The 21,933-nt window shown below is 43.7% G+C and overlaps 1 long non-coding RNA gene and 1 pseudogene across 1 annotated transcript; one reads left to right on the forward strand and one right to left on the reverse strand.

Moving 5' to 3' along the window:
• The first annotated feature begins 2,105 nt into the window (after positions 1-2,105).
• Gm29387 lies at positions 2,106-14,453 on the forward strand. Its single transcript, XR_001779356.1, has 2 exons — positions 2,106-2,481; positions 13,268-14,453. It is a non-coding gene; the product is annotated as a predicted gene 29387 (long non-coding RNA).
• Gm17950 (predicted gene, 17950) lies at positions 13,397-14,055 on the reverse strand (annotated as a pseudogene).
• Positions 14,454-21,933: the final 7,480 nt, after the last annotated feature.

Raw genomic sequence — 21,933 nt, forward strand, 5'->3', positions numbered from 1 at the left:
TGCTGGCCCTGAGGAAGCACTTGCCGGAAGATTTCACCTCGGTGCCGCTGCTTGCTTCTTAATCGCAGCTGATTGTTCGGCCCCAGCTGACCAACATCCACCATCCCAGCAAAGCAAAGGTTTCACTTTAGTGGTTCTGGTATCTTGTTAATCACAGTTCATTTCCTCAGCCCACGCTGACCAGACCCACAGATTCTTTACTTAAATGGCCCACTCGAGTCTTTGCTTCCCTCTGAAACTTTACAAGCCAGCCCTCCATCATCTGCACTGCTCTCAACATCCTTATCTTCCATGCCCCTTCAGAACATCCCCCTGAGCTCTCAGCACTCGATGGCTTTTCTAACTGAAAGCCTCAAAGTCTTTTCACAATCTTCCCAAAAACATGGTCATATCCGTCACAGCAATACCCCACCATGCTGGTACCAACTTGTCTTAGGATTTCTACTGCTCTGATGCAACATGACGGCCAAGAGCAAGTTGGAGAACAAAGGGCTTATGCAGCTTATGCGTCCACATCACAACTCATGATCCCAGGAAGTCAGTACAGGAACTCAAGTTAGGCAGGAACCTGGAGGCAGAAGCTAATCCAGATGCCATGGAAGAGTGCTGCTTATTGGCTTGCTCCTCTTGGCTAGCCCAACCTGCTTTCTTATAAAGCCCAGGACCACCAACCCACAGATGGTTCCATCCGCAATGGGCTGGGCCCTCCACCACCAATCACTGATTAAGAAAATGTCCTATAAGCTTGCCCACAGCCTGATCTGATGGAGGCATCTTTTTTTTAATTGAGGCTACCTCCTCTCAGATGTCTTTAGCTTGTGTCAAGTTGATATAAAACTATCCAGCACACATAGTAAGTAGTCAGTACATATCAGACAGTTCTGTGATGACATCTTAGTTGTCATGTGAGAGCGAACAAGACAGATTATCAGATCCTATTCCCATGACCTGCAAAATTAAGAGAAGACCAATTCCTATAAGTTGCCTTCTGAATGTCCTCTGTGTCATGCACATGTTCTCACACAGAGACACATGAATACACACATGAATCCATGCAATACATGAATCCTTGCAATAAATCCTTTAAACATAAGTATTCTCTTCCAACAAAAATGTGGCAGAAAGCTGGTGAGGGACACTTGAGATGGTGACATAAAAAGGCATGACAGATTCCTCCTCATTTTCTCTCTTATATTTTTCCCTAGGTAAGTGGGCACCTCGCTGGAAAGCCTTGTGAGGCTCCCCCTCAGATACCGCTGCTCTAGAGCCTCTCAGCGGCACCTCATGAAGGATGTTGAGCCAGACTTTAATTGTTGATCAATTCCTGGTCCATGAAAATCACAGGGTGGTGGTTGGAAAGATGGGCTGGTGGTTAAAAGCACTGGCTATTCTTTCGGAGGACCTGAGCTCAGCATCCACATGGCAGCTCACATCCAGCAGTAACTCTTAGGTACAGAGGATCTGATGCCCTCTTCTGGCTCCCGTGGGTACTGCATACACAAGGTGCACATAAACACAGGCAAAACACTTGTGGGCATAAAATGAAAAATAAAACTCATATGACACCAAAAGTTTATTGTTTGGGGAGGGTTTGTGACATAGCCACAGATAACCAATACAGTACTTTCACAAATGAAAGACGCTCCCAAGATCCCCAGACCTGTCTGACTTATAGGAGCTTAAGTTCTCTATTATTGCTGGGCACAGTGGTACATACCTATAATCCTAGCAGGCACGAGCAAGAAGGTAAGTGTAAAGCCAGCCTGGGCTACATGATGAGTCAGTGTCTCAAAAGAACAGTGACAACTATCCCTGTAGCACACAGAGAGCAGACGTGAACACAGACCGTTTCAAACTCGCTAGGATGAGCACCAGAACACTGAAGACAAAACAGGCCCCCTGAAAAGCAATAGGACCAGCTGTCTAGGAAGCATCAGGAATCAGAATGGCTTCATGCTTCACAGCTCAGCAGAAGCGAGTACAGTGACTCCTGCCTTCAATAGTGCTGGAAAATGATATCCAACCTGGAGGTCCTCCAGCTAAAATCCAATCAAAGATGAGAACGGAAAAAAAAAAACATTTAGAGTCCTTCAAGGTCTCTAAGAAAACTGAACTCACTTGAGCCAGTTCTATGATGGAGTGCTACACCCAGCAAAGGACATGGACCAAGAGAGAGACCGAATACCTGAAAAGAGGGACTCCAGGAGTTCCTGGGACCCTGGCAATGAGAAATCTGAAGAACAGAGGTGTTGGGGGGCAGGAAGATAGTCAGAGAACTGTGTCACCATCACACTGAAAGGTCCTCAACGAGGCTTCCTCATACAGTGGACAATACTGAGAGGGTATGGAGCACTGTTGAATCCAGAGGACTGCTTTGTGCTAACTCAGCAAGGAAAATATGTTCCAGAAACGGAACATCAATGTTTACGTTGTAATAATCCAAATGCTGTCTGCTGATGTGAGAAGATGTTTGGACATCTGGTAATGCTCTCAGCCTATCCCTGCCTCCCCCATCCCACCCCACCCCTGCCCTATCACATCTCTGCTTCCCTTGGAAACACTTTGTAGGTGACAGAAGAGTTCGGTGTGTGGCGTATTTGCTGTTTCTGGGGGTGTATTGCTATAGTTTAGATGCTCTGGTAAATGGTCTTACCTTTATGTTCATTTTCTCATTGTTTGTTTCTAGTCTGTAAAATGCATTTATTGTTATGCATGGATTTTATATCCAGTGAGGCATTCCTAAATTGCCTTATCAACTGTTCACAGTTCAATAAGGAGGCCCTGTTGGGCTCTTTGTGCACAGCATCACATTGCCTGTGGATAACTTTTTTTTTCCTCCTCTCTTGTTCTATCCTTTGTTTCTTCCCCTGTCTGATTGTTCTGGGTAGATGTGATGAAGACAGTAGGTGTCTGCTCCGTGTTTTCTACCTCAGCATGTGTTCAATACTTGTCCTGGTTAGGGTGAGGCAATGCAAAACTTGTATGTCTAGAATAAACACAGCCTGATCTCACTATATTCCCCTTCCTGTATATCACGTGGTTTGGTTTGGCTTGGCTTGGCTTGGCTTGGTTTGGTTTGGTTTGGTTTGGTTTGGTTTGGTTTGGTTTGGTTTGCTTTTGAGACAAGTCTCACTCTGTAGTTTTGGCTGGGTTGAAAATCACTATGTAGACCAGGCTGACCTTGAGCTTGCAGCAATCCTCCTGCCTCAGCCTCTCAAGTACTAGGAGCACAGCCATGGGCCACCATGCCTGTCTTATGTCAAAGGATCTGATTTGTTGATGATTCTTATTGATTTTTAGTCTATACTCACAAGAAAGATTGGCTTGTCCTTTTCCATTTGCCATGCCCTTGTTAGTCTCTATGGAGGTTAAGGTAACCTTGAAAGAAACGAAAGAACTACTGGAGAGCTGGTGCAGGCTTTTTTTTTCCCTCTCCTTAAATGTTCAAAAGCATTTGTTGGTGAAGCCACTGGAACCTGTGGTTTTCTTGGTGGGAAGATTTTCAATTAAAAATCAATGACTTTGAATTTGAGTTCTGTTTCTCCGTGTCTCTGTTTTGAGATGCTGTGGTTTTTGAAGACTTGTCCCTTGGATTTAAATTGCTCTATTCATTGGCATTGAGTTCTTTATACCTATTTGTTAGTGTCCACAGGATCGGTCCCAATCTGATGTTTTTGTTTTTCTTTCAAGCTATTCCTGATTTGTGCCTTCTCCCCTCCCCACCTGCTCTTCAGTGGTCAATAGCCTCACAACTAAACACAGTACAGAGTATCGCTACCCAACACTGGCTTACCTTCCTTCTGGGATATGCCCAAGAGAGCTCGAAATGGACCATAGGGCAGTTTCATTCTAGTGTTTTAGGATTTCCTTTGCTTTTATTTTGACTTTTGGCCAGGGTTTTTCTTTTGGTTTTGTATGTGTTATGCGTATGCAGATGTGAGAAGTGATGGGTGGGTACCACACAGCACATGTTAAGATCGGAGGACAACCTCAGGTGTCAGTCCTGGTGTTCCACCTTTGAGATAGGGTCTTTTTGGTGCTTGTTGCTCCATGGGTTAGGCTGGCCATGAGTGTCTGAGAAGTCACGGTCTCTACCCCTCTTTCCCCCGTAGGAATGCTGGGATAACAGACACACCTATCATGTCTGGCTTTACATGGGTTCTGGGGATTCGAACATAGATTTTCACACTATCAGGTCAGCCCTTTACCCACTGGGCTATCTTCCCTTTCCCCTTTTACAGTTTTGAGAGGACTAAGTTAACCAGAGCCAGGCTGACTCCAAACTGGCAGTTTTGGAGACGAAGCTTAAGTTTCCTTTTCCCAGAAATGAGAACCTGCATCCAAGAAAACTGTAGTCAGCCAACCCCAGCTTCGGGAAGCCAATCCAAGGATGCCTTGCCACCCTGGAAAGTCCCCAGAGCCCTAACCAATCACAAAAACACCCATACCTCACTGGAGATAGAGTCAAACAATCTAGGGGGGGGGGAAGGTAAAAGTCACCCACTCCTACCCTAATGGCTTTTAATTGACCCTGAAGAGCACATACCTGTGTCTCCATTCTGGAATGGGGAGACCCCTGCATGCAGGAAATTCAGCTGAATAAACGCTCTTTGCTTTTGCATGCTATGGAAGACCTGGGTCTTCCCTCAACAATTCTTGGACCCTTACAGGTTTTGTTTTTTTTTTTTTTGTTTTTTTTTTGTTTTTTTTTGTTTTGAGACCTAGGTTGGTCCTCAGCTTCTCAGGTGGTGATGGGGCTCTAACCACTGATCCACAGCAGGCCACAAACCAGCTATGATTTAGCTTTCTGATGAATGCCGAATTATTTCCACAATGACGGTGCTACTCGCTTTTCCCACCAGCAACGCGTACGGCTGCTTTTCCTCCTGAATCCTCACTAGGATGTATTGTTGTGTCCTTGATGGCAGCCTCTAACTGGGGTCAGCTCGAACATCAATGTAGTTTAGTACTTCCCTAATGACTGCAGATATTAAACATTTGCCCATATCTATATCTACACTTGTATGCATAAATAATAAATACACATATATACATTATATATTGAGCTTTTGTGCATCTTTTAGGAAGTTTTCTGTTCTGTTTTACAATAGAGTTTCTTGTGCATGATGGATCATTCTGTTATTGTGGCAATTTTCTGAGTTCTTGGTAAATTCTGCATGTTAATCTTCTGCCAGATCAATATCCGTCCTCTCTGCCCTGCTGTTCCCTCTGCCCTCTCTGCCCTGCTGTTCCCTCTGCTGAGCCAAACTTTTAACCCTGGTGAGCTCTCCCATCACGATTTCTTACTCACTCCTAAGCTCTCAGGTCCCATCTGGTCAAGTTGGTGCCTGTAATTATACTGATAAGTTTCCCCTGAGTTTTCCTCCAGTAGTTTCAATGTTTTCCATCTTACATTAAGGTCTTGGGTTAAACCTGAGAATCACAAGAAGAAACCAAATACACAATTGTCCTATTAAATAAAGCATGAGGTATGTTGGGGTGTGCCCAGGACTGGCCAGCTGGTGTCTCACCCTAAGTCGGGATTTGAGAGACCTTTATAGGAGCCTTTATAGGAGCAATAAGGTGTTCACAGATGTGAGAGAGTTGGCGGTCGTGCAGTATTGGAAAGATACAATGAAAGCTATAAGGGTATGCATTATGTGAATGGGGTTGCAAGTTTAGTGTAGGTTGAAGAACATGTTTTGCAGTTCACATCAGCTCTAAGAAACAGGAACTAAGTCTTAATTACAAATAGAGACTTTAACTTGCAAGGACTTAACACAGGACAGTCAGGAACTTATTCTTAACAGTCTTAACTGCGAGCAGAACACTGAATCTGCAAGGTGTAGTTTTCCTGCTTGGGTCTCTCACTGACTTTCAAGGTCTATTGTTTCTGGTTCAGCCTCACACTTGGATCTGTTTGCATTTGGGTTCTGGGCAGGGTAAGAGATAAGGGTCTGAGTTCCACCATCTGAACATGGTGTCCAGTTTTATAGTACCCTTTGTTGAACAGGCTGTCTTCCCTGCCAGGCATGGATTTTTAGTTCCTTTGTCAAAGATCAGATGGCTGTGGTTCTGTGGGTTTATTTCTGGATCCTCTGTTCTATTTCAGCCATCTTCATGCTGGTTTTCATGACTGTGCCTTGCTGGTTTTGTTGCCGTGACTCTACTGTAGAGTCTACAGTACTGTTATACCCAAGCCTTGCTCTGTTTGCTTAGAACTGCCTTGGCTGTTTGTGGTCTTCTGTGCTTCCCTAAGACGCCAAAGAATTCTCTCTACTCTGTGAAGTATGTGAAGAATCCCTTTGAATAGGGATTATATTGACTCTGGAGACTGCTTTTAGGACTATGGCCATCTTAACACTGTTAATTCTGCTGGGCCCAGTTGCATGGGTGATCAATCGCTCCACCTTCCAGTGTCCTCTTCAGATCCTCCCTCGGTATGTCTTAGTTGTATTACATAGGTTGTTCACCTAGGCTGCGCTTAGCCTTATTCCAGGCTCTTTTCTTGCTAGATTCTTGGTTTGTTTTTGGGCTATATTCCTAATGGAATTGTCTTCTTGATTTCTTTCTCCAGAAGTTCATTATTGATGTCTAGAGACACTACTGATTGATTGATTGATTGATTGATTGACTCCTTGTTTTCACATTCGTATGAAAGATGTATATGTGTTGTAGGTATGCATGTGTAAGCCAGAGATCAACCTCAGATTTCTTTCTCTCTTTCTTTCTCTCTTTCTTTCTTTCTCTCTCTCTCTCTTTCTTTCTCTCTTTCTTTCTCTCTTTCTCTCTCTCTCTCTCTTTCTTCCTTTCTCCTCTCCTCTTCCTTCTCCTCCTCTTCCTCTTCCTTCTCTTCTTCTGACACAGCATCTTTCTGGCTGACTTGGAATTTGCTATGTAGACCAGGTTGGCCTTGAACTCACAAAGCTCCTCTGCCTCTACCCCTGGAGAGATAGGATTAAATGTGTGAGCCACTGTGCCCAGCCTATCAGCTATCTTTTCTTAGGAACCTTCAACTTTGTTTTCTGAGATAGGATCTATCACAGAGAAAGGAGCTTCAGTTGAGGAAATGCCTCCATGAGATCCAACTCTAAGGCATTTTCTCAATTAGTGATCAAGGGGGAAAGGCCCCTTGTGGGTGGGACCATCTCTGGGCTGGTAGTCTTGGGTTCTATAAGAGAGCAGGCTGAGCAAGCCAGGGGAGGCAAGCCAGTAAAGAACATCCCTCCATGGCCTCTGCATCAGCTCCTGCTTTCTGACCTGCTTGAGTTCCAGTCCTGACTTCCTTGGTGATGAACAGCAGTATGGAAGTGTGAGCTGAATAAACCCTTTCCTCCCCAACTTGCTTCTTGGTCATGATGTTTGTGCAGGAGTAGAAACCCTGACTAAGACAAATTGGTACCAGCAGAGTGGGGTATTCCTGTGACAACCTGACCATGTTTTGAGGAGGACTGTGGAAGGACTTTGGTTTGGGCTTGAAGATCCATTCATTGTTAAGAGCTCTGTCAGATGTTGTGTAGGAGCTTGGAAGATAATGTTGAGAACAGTGCAGAAGATGGAGGTCTGGTTTGTGAAATTTCAGAGGGAAAATTAAAGACTCTTTTCAGGGCCATTGTTGTTTTGATTATGACGATTCTGTGGTTCTGATTAGCTGGGGCTGAAGAATCAGCTGTGATTAACAAGATACCAGAACTACTAAAGCAAAAACTTTGCATTACTGGGACTATTGATGCTGGTTAGCTGGAGCTAAGAAATTAGCGGTGATTAAGAAGAGACCAGCATCATTGAGGTGACATCTTCTGGGAAGTGTTTTCTGAGAGCACAGTGGCTGCGTTCCAGATATAGCCAAAGTTGTATCTTGTGCTGTGGCTGGACTTGGTAATGTGTAAGGGTCACCCAGGTGGTACTGGTTTTGAAGGCATGAAGGAGTTGAGCAGAGCAGCTGAGGCTCGGCACTGTGAGAGGCCATGGAAGGCCATTGGTGAAAGTGCAGCCTCAGTTGCAATTGATGGCCCAGGACTGAAGGGGTCATGCAGTGTTTTGGAGATGCCAGTACCATGAGATGACCACCAAGAGCAGCAGCAGCAGTGGAGTAGAGGCATCTGGAGCCTAGAGGATGACTCGTGTGCGACAAAGGGCATGGCTGGAGAAGTGACCCAAGCCCTTGGAGGAGCCCAGAAGATCTTAAGTTGGATCCCAGACATTGGACGGTTGGAGATTGACTTTTGCTTTTGATTGTGGCTGTGCCCTGATATTTTCCCTCTTGAAGGAAGAAACTGTTTTAGTGGAGCCCACAGTTAAGACTTTTAATTGTAAAAAGACCTTGGATTTTAAAAAAGATGGATATTTTAAAGAGATTGAAATTTTAAGAATATGTAAAGACTGTGGGACTTTTAAAGTTATTTAGATCTTGGGGATGAATAAGAATGTAAGGGTTGAGGCTTACTAGTGATGTGTTTGTGTGTCAAGTTGACAAGGGGTCAATTGTACTGGCTAGTTTTGTGTCAACTTGACACAGCTGGGGTTATCACAGAGAAAGGAGCTTCAGTTGAGGAAATGCCTCCATGAGATCCAACTCTAAGGCATTTTCTCAATTAGTGATCAAGGGAGAAAGGCCCCTTGTGGGTGGGACCATCTCTGGGCTGGTAGTCTTGGGTTCTATAAGAGAGCAGGCTGAGCAAGCCAGGGGAGGCAAGCCAGTAAAGAACATCCTTCCATGGCCTCTGCATCAGCTCCTGCTTTCTGACCTGCTTGAGTTCCAGTCCTGACTTCCTTGGTGATGAACAGCAGTATGGAAGTGTGAGCTGAATAAACCCTTTCCTCCCCAACTTGCTTCTTGGTCATGATGTTTGTGCAGGAGTAGAAACCCTGACTAAGACAGGATCTCTCATTGGAATCTGGAGCCTACAGAATTGGCTACACTGGCTGGCCGGCTATCCATCGAAGTTATCCTGTCTCCATTTCCCCGGTGATAGGATTACAAATATGAGACCACCACACCCTGATTTTTATGTGCCTAGGGTGATTGTGTATCCTAGTGCTTTCTGACTTTGACAGACCTGAGAGATATCTGTAGTGAAGCCTTTAGGGTCTTCTAAGCTAGTGATTGTATCTTCTATAGACTGGTAATTACTCTTTTATTTGTATCTCTTTTATTTCTTTTACTCGTAAAATTGCTCTAGCTAAAAGTTTAAGTTCTACACAGAGTAAGTGTGGTGGTCCTTATCCTTATGCCCTTAAATGGGCAACCTTCTCCTCTTCCAAATTTAAGAGGAAATTGCTTCCAATTTTCTCTGTTCAGTCAGATGTTGGCTATAGGTTTGTAGGATGCAGACTTTAGTACGTCAGAGTCGTGATCTACCTATTTATGTAGGACTTCTATCATGAAAGGATGTTAAATTTTGTCAAAGACTTTCCTGCATCCTTTGGGCTGATCACGTGATGTTGTCCTTACCCTTCCTCAAAGCCCTTCCATGATGCTTCTTACATACTGCTATGCGGTGTCTCATTTTCGTTGATTTTAGGACTGCTTGTCCCTAACTGTACTCTTCAGTATCCATGTGTTCTATAGACTCTTTCCTCTCTCTTGCTGATGATCCCTAGCCTCAGTCCATCGTGACCTGTTATAGAAATTATCCCAGGCAAAAGAGCATCAGCAGAAGGGAAGGAGTGCAAGCAAGTCCAGATAAGGACCAGCATTCAGGACAGTCCCACTCTTGGCCACAGTCAGAGAAATATTTCTGTTTGCAGTAGTTAACACATAGCCAATCGAAGTGCTGCCAGTAAGTGACCATTGAGTGTTCAGCTTTAAATGAAACATCTCTAGCAATGCCTGTTAGCAATCAGGTGTTTCCACCAGCCTCCCCTTGGGGGCCTTAGCGGTGCTTACATCATCACCTGTCACTCCCAGGTGTGGCACATAAAAGGACCTGGCCACCCCAGACCCCATCCCTTCCCACCCTGTCTCTGTCTCATCTCATTCCTGCATGCATGTTCTCTCTCTCTCGCTCTCCCTCTCTGTCTTGTTCATTCTGCTGTCTGTCTATCTGTATCCCTCCCTCATGTCCCTACTCTGAGACAATCTTTCACTCTTCTCCCTCTCCTAATAAACTTCTGACACTTTATCTGTTGAATGGTGTGATTTCTTAGCTGCACACCTTCCCCACCCTTCCATGTTCTTCCTATCACTGCCTCCAAAGTCAAGGGAATTCGACAGAAGATGGCTCAGGAAGACTGTAAGAACCTGGAAACGAGAAAGAACACTGTGAAAAGCTGTCTTCTGGACACAAAATGGCTGTTGTGTCATGAACCCACAATGTCAGCATTTATCTACATCCTCCATCACTCTGGGTTCAAAAACATTGCATCATACATAAGGGAGAGACTATAGGCAGCTAGTGGTTACTGGAGGAGGAGGAGACATGGTCTCCATTGGTGTGTGCACTAGTAAGTGGTCCTAAATGACCAATACCAGCCATGCCAATGCAGGCAACTCTAGTTGAATGCATTAAAAGAAAGTATGGAAATAGAAGACAGACTTGCTGAGGGCTTCAGGGAGCCAGAGGAGATAAGAGGATTATGTGGGGATTTTAATCAAAGTACAAAATATATGTGTGAAATAGTGAAGTTTTAAAAAATTATTTCAAGTGTTTAGGGTTGTTTTTATCTTTGCTAAATTTTACTTTATAACATAAAGTATCTGATTAGGAGTAATTTATGTGAGTAGCTGAATAGACTGTGCCTCCATCTGCTGTTATATAAAATGACTTATAGCTGTCTGTCCACTTGACCTACAGTGTACTTTAACCCTGATTTGGGGGACATTGGAGTTATCTATCACTATTATACATCATACCCAGTAGTGTTTATGAAATTGAATGCACCAACATTCAATGCATATATGTTATATGTGCATATATAATGTGTTATGATGATGATGATGATGTCCTGCTAGATCCTTTCTTTGTCTCTTCTTATTGATTCTGGCTTGAGTTATACTTTGTCAGATATGACTACAGTCATTCCTGCTTGCTTTCAGGTCCCTTTTGCTTGGAATGTCAGATTCCCTCCTATACTTTCAGGCTGTGTTTAAGTTGACACTATAAAATAAGTTTCTTGCAGACAGCAACTACTTAGATTTTTTTAAAAATTTAGTCAACTAGTCTGGGTCTTTCAGTTGAAAAAATAAGACCTCTTACATTTACAGTTATTATTGGAACGTATGTACTAATTTGTGTAATTTGATTGTTCTTCTAGCTGTTTGGTGTAGAGGAATTTTAATCCAGCAACATGGCTGCTTTGGCAAGAGACCATATCCAAAGACCTAGATCTATGTGATCTGGCAGGAAAGCAGCCACAGCCTGAATCACAGTGTGATCCAGCCGGAATTCAGACATGTCCTTTGTACACTTTAATCTCAAACAATAATACAGAGATGTCTAACTGAGAGGCAGACAAAGTGATGAATCAGAGAAAGATTTGACAGAATGAGTCAGGGATAGGACAATCCCAACTCTCATGAGAACAGACAAGAAAGGAAGGCTATATTGGGGTTCATCAAAAAGACCCTTACTCAAAAAGACCACAGAGACTGCCACCATTGCTGCAAAACACATGAGGATTTTTATTGATCCAACATGTTGGGGACTCCCCTTTCAGCACACAAGCCAGAGGAGAAACCCAGAACAAAGAAAGAACACACTTTTTATACCTTTGTAAGGGGCAGATTTGGGTAACAGGGTTCTCATTGGTGTAGCAAGTAACCCTTTCAGGCATTGGTTGGTTTGTATAGTGACTAAGTAACTCTTTGGCCTAGTGACTCACTTTGCTTGCCCCCATGGTGGGTTATTATGATTTGGTCAGCAAAGTAATAGTACATTTTGAACTTATGGGTCAGTTATTAACATCACAGCTATTAACATCAGGGGAATTCTTGCAACAAGGTCAGGGTGGTTTATGGTCTTTGTCAGAATTCAGTGTGGGGTGGGGAACAGGAGAATTGCTAATCTTGTTATGGTTATTTCTCTGAGAACAGCTAATATTGTTTTGGCAACTTGTAGGCTCAGTCATTTTGACTGCTAAAACTATGTTTTTACATTTGTTTAGTCAGCCAGCTTCCTTCTATGGCTCTGCACTTGGCTGCTAGTACAGTTTGGAAAGTCCTTTTTGAAGGGGGAAGGTACTGGGTGGTCTTTAATTCATTTTGGATGTTACAGCTATTTAAGAGCAGTGGAGGTAGGGAGGGAGAGAGAGAGAGAGAGAGAGAGAGAGAGAGAGAGAGAGAGTTAGGAGTCAGTGCAGTGAGTGTAGCGCACTGGAGTTGAGTTTGTGAAGCAGTTGAAGCCAGAGAATAAAGAGGCGCCAGAAGGTTAGACTAAATTGCCAGAGTTACTTTGAGGCCAAGCAGAGCAATTCAATGAGAAGCTGAGAGACAAGCCAGATCGAATCAGTCAGCCCAGAGAAGTTTGAGCCAGGACAGCTGAGTTGAACCAGCCAGCCAGTGTTCAGAAAGAGCTAGAAAGGGTGAGCTTATTCAGCAGTAAGCCTGAGATGACAATGACATCTGGTGAGTAAACTTTACTTTTATAGTTTAGACTATTTTGTTGTTCTTCTTTCTCCCTATTGGTTTGATGGCTTTGCCCTTGATGGTTTATCCTCAATAATATTTGATTCCTCCCTGAGTCTTGTTTATCTGCTCCTCTAGTGAGATTTCTCCTTTACCGAAATCTCCTGTCATACCTCTTCTGTGTGTGGGATTAAGTATCTTATACTTAGTTAACTAATTTAGTTATCTTACACTTAAATCAAATGCTGACCTAATGGTCATGAGCTCTTTTAGTATATGCCACTCTTTGATAGTTTCCATTTCTCAAACTGATCCTGAAAGATGACTTCTCTGGACACAGAGGTCTAAGTTGGCAGTTGTTTTCCCTAAGGCCTGAAAGAGACTAACCATGCACTCCCTCTGGATCTTTAGACTCTAAAGTTCTGAGTGTTTGCTGAGAAGCCTTAAGTACTAAAGGGATTCCCGTCAGAATCCCATTTGGTGCATCTCTTTCTTATATCTTTCAGGGTTGGGTTTTTTTTTTCCTTTGTTCTGAGCTCTTGACAGTTTAACTATAATATGATGTGAAGAAACTCTTTTCTGAAAAAGAGGGGGGCAATTAAATCAATACTAGCAATAGCTTAACTACACGTAAAGGGCGGAAAGTCAGAACTTTATCCAAGATACTTTGTCAGGAAACTGAAAATACCCACGTGTTTCCAGACAGAATCATGAAGAACATTCCCAAAGGCCAACACTCCCCTAAGATGCATCCAGTGGAGCTGGGAAGACGATGCAAACTCAAGCTGGGAAGAGGATGCAAACTCAAGCTGGGAAGACGATGCAAACTCAAGCCCACGTTACCTCCCACTTCCAGTGGAGAACATGATCATAAAAAGGAATAAGCAGTTACCATCAGTGTTTGTCCCTTCCATCAGAGGCTGAAATCACAGATCTTGGCTAAGGAATACAGTAGGTTGCATCTTCTCCTGTCCTTTGTTCATAGTTAGATCAAAGCCTTCAGTTCAGCTCTGCTGTGAGCTTTCACAAGGACTTCACTACTCTGGTCTTCTTTTTGTTCAACGGAAGGCACTAGTCACTCTTCTACAACCTTAAGACTGTACTGATCAGCTGTTTTGGCTCCCCTGACAGTTTGACCAAAATATGACAAGGATGTGAGCTCCAAGGAACAGAAAAGGAGCCAGGATCAGTCAACCCCATATACTAATGGGTTAGACACCGTGGGACTCATTAAGATGGTCACATCCTGCTTCTCCACAGTGGACTTCTGGCAGTTGAGACTCTCAAGCCATGTGCACACAAACCATCAGATAGTGGGTACCACTTGAGTCTCTCCACAATCTCCCTAGACTGGCATGTCTGCCAACAACTACTTCATGGCTTACACATCCCACAGGAGAATACAGTCATCATAGCTCCAGTAGCCAGAATATGCTCCTCCTGGGTTTGCTCTGGATGCTACACACACCCAGGGAGTGTCTCTAAATGAACAGAGGTTCTCAGGCAGAATCATGGAGGGTCTATGCCCAAGCTCCGAGCCTGGAGCCAGGTACCTTTCCCTAGTGGAAACCAATCTGCCAAGCACCCTGGTATCCTGCTTCTCAGTAGACCTTCATTTCCCCCTTGTACGTCGCCTGTCAGAGCAGCCTTACAGATCCAATGGCATTTGTCAAGCCTACAGAATCATGGCCAGCCACTGGGATGTGGCATTTCATGTCCAGGATGGCAAAATTATCCTTTTTTGGACCTCAGTCAAAGGGTCAGCAGCATTGTCATTGTTGAAACTCTAGACTTATGCTTACTGGTAGATTTAAATTGGTAATAGTCCATAAATGGCTTCTTCGTTTACATTCATGGAGATACTTGCCTATAAATTTCTCATAATGTCTTTGTCAGTCTGGACTATTTTTTTAAAAATCAAAAACGATTCTTTCTTGTCTGAAAATACTTCATTATGGTTGCTATTTTGGGGGTGTTTTTAAAGGGAGTTTTGAGATATAAATTACAGACCATGACATTTACTTTATATATGCATACCCTTTGCCATTTTCATAAGTTCTTGGAGTTGTATAGTCATTCCACAATGCAGTTTTAACACATGCCTCTTACCCTGTAAAACCCCCCAGACCCAGCTCTTACTCCAGGCAATGACTACATTTATAGATTTACTCTCCAGATATTTTCTACATAGACTCACGTTATCCAGGACTCGCAGGTTCTGCTGCTTCATATGGATTTTTTAAGGATTATCCATGCTATAAAATGAAATAATAGTTTGCTACTCTGCATTGCACTATAATACTGTCCTGGTTGAATATAATATGCATTTAAGTCACCAGTTGATGGATACTTATTTAGATTGTCTCTGGGTTTGGGCTATTATGAATGCAGTTATAGACATTCGAAGGCTTTATACCAATATATATACATACAGACATACACACACACACACACACACGCACACACACACACATATATATATGAAGAGAGAGAAATACATGCTTCCATTTTAATTTGCAGGTCCCTAGAAGTGGAATTGCTGTATTGAATACATAAAGAGCCCTTGCACCTTCTTAATAAGAAAGCAAGCAACCCAATTAAAAACTGCACAGAAGTTTTAAATATGCATTGCATCAAAGAAAATAGAGCATGAAAATAGCTAACAACCCTGTAAAACTCAACATCTTTAGTCATTAGCAACATGCAAATTAATACCGTAACTCCTATTAGCTTTCCACTTCTATAACAAAATACCTACGATGAATAACCGTAAGGGGAAGAGTTCGTCTGTGTGCGTGGTGTCAGAGTCTGGACGTGTTCAGCTATGTTGCTTTGAGACTATGGTGAGACAGATTTGGTGAGGAACAGGAGGACAATCAAAGCTTCTTCTCACTTTGTGGTAGCAAAATAAACAAAAAGGAAGCAAAAATAAATAAATAAGGGTTAGGGTATCAGTAAACCCTTCAAGAGCTCAAAGTCATGACGCAACTCCCTGCAACTAGTCCACAGGGACTCATGAAGGTTCCACTACCCCCTAACAGCACCACAGACTGGAACCAGGCCTTTAACACCTGGGCCCTTGTAAACATTTCTGATCCAAAGGTTGGCAATGAGTTACCGTGCTACATATATTAGGACGGCTGTCAAGGTTTGATAAGGACAGAGTTAAACAGGAACCCTCAAATGTGGGCAAGTAAAATGGCTTAGCCATTTTTGAAAACAGCTTGGTATTTGAAAAAGCCAAACACAAACCTGGCAATTCAACACGTCGCTCTAGGGAAAGTACAAGTGTTTGAACCAAACCCAACCCCAGGGCCCGGGAGTGGCCTTGGCAGGTGCTCATTTGCTGACTGCACGTTTCACATGTGGTGTAGCTGTTGTTACCTCTGATGACACACAGAGCTGCCCAGCTTGTGGCTGTGACATGTGAGTGACTTCACCACCACAGCAGATGCTTCTGAAGACAGAAGAGAACTTAGAAAGGTCACAAACAAGTTTGTGTTAATCTTTCATTCTTTGTGGATTTAAGCGTATATGATCAAATGGTGACATTTCTTAAGTCCAGAGGAAGGAAGGACATGTCTGTGCCTCTGTCTTAAAGAAAGAGTCTTTGTCTAAAAGGAACAAAGTCCCCCACCACAGGAGCTTTATAACTAGTTTGTGTGGTAGGGCTCACGAATGTGGGTTTCTGTGCATGTGCACATGTATGTGGACACTGGAAATCAGTGTTGAATGTCTCTCTTGGTGTCTCTCCACCTTATTTTTGAGATGGTCACACTGTGCCTGGAGCCCAGTGATTTGGTTAAATTAGACAGATGGCCAGCAAGCTCCAGGAACCCTCCTGCATCCAGCTCCCCAAATGCTAGGATTACAGGCATTCACCGTAACACCTGCCTTTTTATGTGGCTGCTGGGGACCCCACTCAGGTCCTCTTGCTTGCACAGTAAGCACTTTACCAACTGAGCCAACTCCTTAACCCCTAGCGTTTTGAGTTTGTTTTACTACATAGCTCAGGTTGGCCTTCAACTCCTACCTCAGCCTCCCAAGTAGTAGGATTTCAAGCATGTGCCATGGCTGGTTGCCTTAGCTCTTAAAGGAGGTCACTGGATCGTGAAATAAGCCCTATTCTCCCTGGAGAATTGAATGAGCATGTGGCAAATGGCTAGATCCTGTGGCTTCAGTATTTCCCCCCAAAGCACTGTGAGCAAAAGAAATGGCCTCCCCCGCTGTCTCTAATTCTCTGTTTCCTGGGGCCCTTGCCTGTGGTGCAGCTTATGGTCTCAAACTGCCTTTATTGCTGTATGCAGATTATACAGGCAGAGAGTGAAGACCTTACTACTTAGTGTTAAACTGGCATCAACATTTAAAGCTAAGGAAGTTTAGCTTAAAATCTGACTGGCCATCTCTTGCTGAGCAGCTTGTGAACATCTCTGTGGGGAACCCAACTGTGCTTGTCACCATTTGGTTGATCTGGCTCTGCGGGGCACCCCATACCAGTCCCTCTGAAGGTCTCCCCCAACCATACAGCTGGTCAGCTGTCTGATCTGATGACTCCTACAGCTGCTGTCTCTGCAATTGATGTTACCTGCAGCGTCTCATTCTCAGCTCTCCAGGTCTCCTAGTCAGCATCTCACATGGCCTGGGTCAGGCTTGATGAGTTAGAATCATAGTGTGCACTCTCAATATGAAGATTCTGCCCAAGGGCATACAGCTGCTAAGTGGTGAGCTGGCTTTGAGCCCCTGCCCTCAACCTCTGCTCTCAGATCCATTTCCCTGGGCCCAAGCCCTGAGCCTGGAGGCTGTCCTCAAGCATTGATGTATCATTAGTCCTGCCATATACACTTGTCAAAGATTCTAGGAGCTGGAGAGGAGCTGGCATCCACATCACCTGTGTTGGCATCTTCAAAGGTATCTATCTTCCAAGATGAAGGCTCTGTTTCATTAATGTTTAGAGGAACAATTAATAAATGGATGGACTGTCATCTGGGCAGCTCTCATATGGACAGTCATTAATCAAAATAGATTCAACCACAGAAATGTTTTAGCTGAGGCATGAAGGAAAAAGAAGGTTGGCCAGTCAAGCCAGAACCCTGGCCACAGTCTTGTCATCACATTTCTGACTTCTACTAGCAGCACACTGAAGGGAGAGTTGTCTGTAAAAAGTCTAAATAATTATATTTAAACAGCCTTCAGAGGTGAATCTTCCAGAGAACTAACTGAAGGATACCTGTGATGCTTAGAATGAGAAATGTCGCCCCACACATACACAAACCTCCGGCTTAGGTATTTGAATGCTCGGTCCCCAACTGTTTGCTATGCTGGGCAGTTTTTATTACTTGACACAAACTCAAGTCAACTGAGAAGACAACCCCTCAACACCTCTATCAGAGTGGCCCGTGGGCATTCCTGTGAGGTCATTTTCTTGATTAATGATTAGTGGGGGAGAGCCCGGCCCACTGTGGGAAGTGCCACCATTGGGCAGGTTGTCCAGGGCTGTATAAAAAGGGAGCTGAGCAGGGCATGAAAAATGAGCCGGTGAGCAGCACTCCTCCATGCTCTCTGCTTTGTTTCCTTCTTCCCAGTTCCTGACCTGAGCTCCTGCCTTGGTTCTTCTCAGTGATGGGCTGTAACCTGTATCCAGAAGTAAACCCTTTTCTCCTACAAGTGGTTTTCAGTTAGTTTCATTACAGCAACAGAGAAACAAATTAGGACAGTGGCACTGTGCTCAGATATTATGGAACCTTTAGGACAGACTTGCTGAAGGAAGTATGTCACGGGGGGGGGGGGGTTCTTTGAGGGTTTATAGCCTCACACTACTTCCAGGTCACTCTCTCTACCTCCTACATGTGGTTAGAGATGTGACTCTACTACTGCCATGCCTTCCCCATCATTATGGGCTCTCCTTCTGAAACTGTAAGTCAAAATAAACTAATCTATAAGTCACTTCTGGTCATGGTATTTTATCACATCAATGAAAAGTACCTAACCCGCAATCCTTATGTGCTACAGTCTACACATGGTTTGTCTCCTTGAAACTCAATTGAGGGTCATAGGGATAGCTCAATGTACAAAGTGCTTCCCACTCAAGCAAGCAAGAGGACCTGAGCTCAAATCCCCAGCTTCCCTGTAAGAAGGTGGGTGCTGCAACCTCTGTACCCCCAACACTGGGTAGACTAAGGCAGGAGGATACTCAGTGCTTACTGGCCAGCCAGTCTAGCAAAAATAGAAGTCTCTTGATTGTCTCAAAAAATAAGGTGGGAGATGATAAGGGAAGATACCCAGTGCCAACCTCTAACCTCCACACATCCACCATGCACACACGCACACACACACACACACACACACACACACACACACACACACACACAAACCAAAGTCATGCTGAATTTTTACAATAGTGGTTGTGGTGGTTTGAATATGCTTGGCCCTGGGAGTGTCACTATTTGGAGGTATGGCCTTGTTGGGAAATGTGTGACTTTGTTGGAGGAAGTGTGTCACTGTGGATGTGGGCTTTAAGACCCTCATCCTAGCTTGCCTGGAAGTCAGTCTTCTGTTTGCCTTCAGAACAAAATGTTGAACTCTCAGCTCCTCCTGTGCCATGTCTGCCTAGGCACTGCCATAATTTTGGCCTTGATGATAATGAACTGAGCCTCTGCACCTGTAAGCCAGCCCCAAGTAAATATTGTCCTTATAAGAGGTGCCTTGGTCATGGTATCTGTTCACAGCACCAAATCCATAAATAAGACAGTGGTGTTGGGAGGCAGAACCTTTAACAATCTTGATGCTCTCAGATTGGATTAATCCCTAATTCAGGGGAGACTGAGCAAAGTTCTCGTGAGACTGTACTACTTGAGTGCAGTATCTCTAAAGCAAGGCTGCCTCATGTTTGACTCCTTCACACACATTCACTCCTTCCGTGTCCCTGCTGTCCTCAGACAGTAACAGGAGGACCTTATGGGATGTGCTTGTCCAGTCTTGGATATTCAGCCTCCAGAACCATGAGCCAAATGAAGCCTGTTCCTTTATAAATTATGATGGTGGTAGCTTGAGTGAGAGCTGCCCCTCATAGGCTCACATATTTGAACACTTAGTCCTCAGTTGACAGTGGTATTTTGGGGAGATTATAGAATCTTTGGGAGGTATGCTAGTTAGTTGTTTGGGTTTTTGACAACTTGACACAAATTAGAGTTATTTGAGAAGAGGAACCTCAAATGAGAAAATGCCTCCATCAGATTGTCTATAGGTAAGTCTATAGGGCATTTTCTTGATTGATGCTCTGGGCAAGTGTTTCTGCGCTATACAGGAAAGTGGCAGAGCAAGCCATGAGGCGCAAACAAGTAAGCAGCATGGCTTGCTCCATGGCTTCCACTTCAGTTCCTGCCTCCAGGTTCCTATCTTGAGCTGCTGCTCTGACTTCCTGACTCCTCTCAGTGATAGGAGTGTTAGCTGAGAGTTTTAAGATGAAATAGATCCTGTGGTGGTTTAAATGAGAATGCCTCCCGTAGGTCATTTCGATGAGAGGTATTTGAATACTTGGTCCTCAGTTGGCAGAAGCATTTGAGAGAGATGAAGAAGTATGACCTTCTTGGAAGAGGTTCCTGGGGGCCCCAATCTCTCAGTCTCTCCCCCCATCTCCCTCCCCACACCCTCCTCTGCCTTGTGCTTGTGGAGAGGTGAGAGCTCTCAGCTACTGCTCTACCGCTATGCCTGCCTACCCGCTGGCATGCTCCCCACCACGATGGACATGGACTCTAACCCTCTTGTACCCTGAGCCCCAAATTAAACTTGCTTTTTGTAAGTTGCTTTTGATCTCATGGTGTTTTGTCAAGCAAAAGAAACCCTCAGGCATGAGGTGACAATCTGTGGAGGAAGTATGTTACTGGAAGGTTTTGCGGCTTTATAGCCTCACCCATTTCCTGTTGGCTCTGTGCTTCCTGTGAATGGATAAAAGCACGGCCAACCAGCTTCCTGCTCCTGCCGCCACAATGCCATAACTTTTCTGCTGTGAGGGACTCTCGCCTTCTGGAATATAAGCCAAAATAAACACTTAAATTGCTTTGGGCCATGGTATTTTATCACAGCAACAACAAAAAAAAAGTGACTGGTGTACCTTGCTTCAGGAATTCTTATACATTGTCAGAAAATGAACTAAGACAATATGAGACAAATTCCTTCACATTTTCTCCGAAATATGTAATTACAATGAAAAAGATAAAAGCCACACATTAGGAAAGATAGCATTTACATGAAACACTCAATGGAATCTTGAAAAGTCTTTTCAAATGCAAATCCTAAGCTTTCTTGAGTGACCTTAACTTTTATATTAGGATTTATTCTTGAGACGATACACAATCCCTGTCTAGAGATTTTTAGTGACAGCATTTTTAAGTTCTTCACAGCCCACACTGATAAGACACAAAATAGTTAATTTTCTTTGCAGTATTTATTCAGAAATCTTAGCAGTAGACTGTACACAAAAGTGCAATAATTGAGATTCTTCCTCTTTTCTTTACCAAGTTTATTTCTGAACTTTAAAATAATATTATGCATTGATTTTTTAAAATAATTATTTATTATTATATGTAAGTACACTGTAGTCGTCTTCAGACACACCAGAAAAGGGCGTCAGATCTCATTATGGATGGTTGTGAGCCACCATGTGGTTGCTGGGATTTGAACTCAGGACCTTCAGAAGAGCAGTCAGTGCTCTTACCTGCTTAGCCATCTCGCCAGCCCCATGCATTGATTTTTTAATCCCATCAAATATTTTTAGACCTGATATTTTTTTAAATGAGTGCAGTGATAAAGCCCATTACCTTGTAAGCTAATCTTAAATATTAGTGACAAACACAAATTTGAAGAACTTGTTTCTTTCAAGGAAACAGACACCCTAGTTTGAGGTGGCTAAGGACCCCAGCAGCAGACTCCTGTCTGATGGAGTTGTTATTTGATGCATTGTTCAATAATATTCATAGCCAAGTTTGTAGAGATTGCATAAAGATGCAGAAATTTTTGTGTAAAGGCAGATTGGGACCACTGCCTACACCCATCCAAGCTTTGTTTTGCCTCTCCATGCTAGCCCTTCTCTTGTCTCCTCTGCCTCAGTGCACAGAAAAATGCATTTGGGCACTGCAAAGTTTTCTTGGGGTTCACAGAGCAAGCACCAGCCATGCTATGTGCCCTTTTTCCACAGCAGAAAGTAGAACTCTCTGTCATTCAGTCAAAAGAGATGGCCAAGGGGTCCAGAGTGTCTTTGATTATCCATAGCCTACAAAAGATGTCACTTGCGGCTGGGTCTGTGGCAGATAGGGACTTGAGCTGTTTGACCATGATGTCTTAGTTAGGGTTTCCATTGCTAGGAAGTGACA

Source organism: Mus musculus, chromosome 9, assembly GCF_000001635.26.
Source record: "Mus musculus strain C57BL/6J chromosome 9, GRCm38.p6 C57BL/6J".
Classification (NCBI taxonomy): domain Eukaryota; kingdom Metazoa; phylum Chordata; class Mammalia; order Rodentia; family Muridae; genus Mus; species Mus musculus.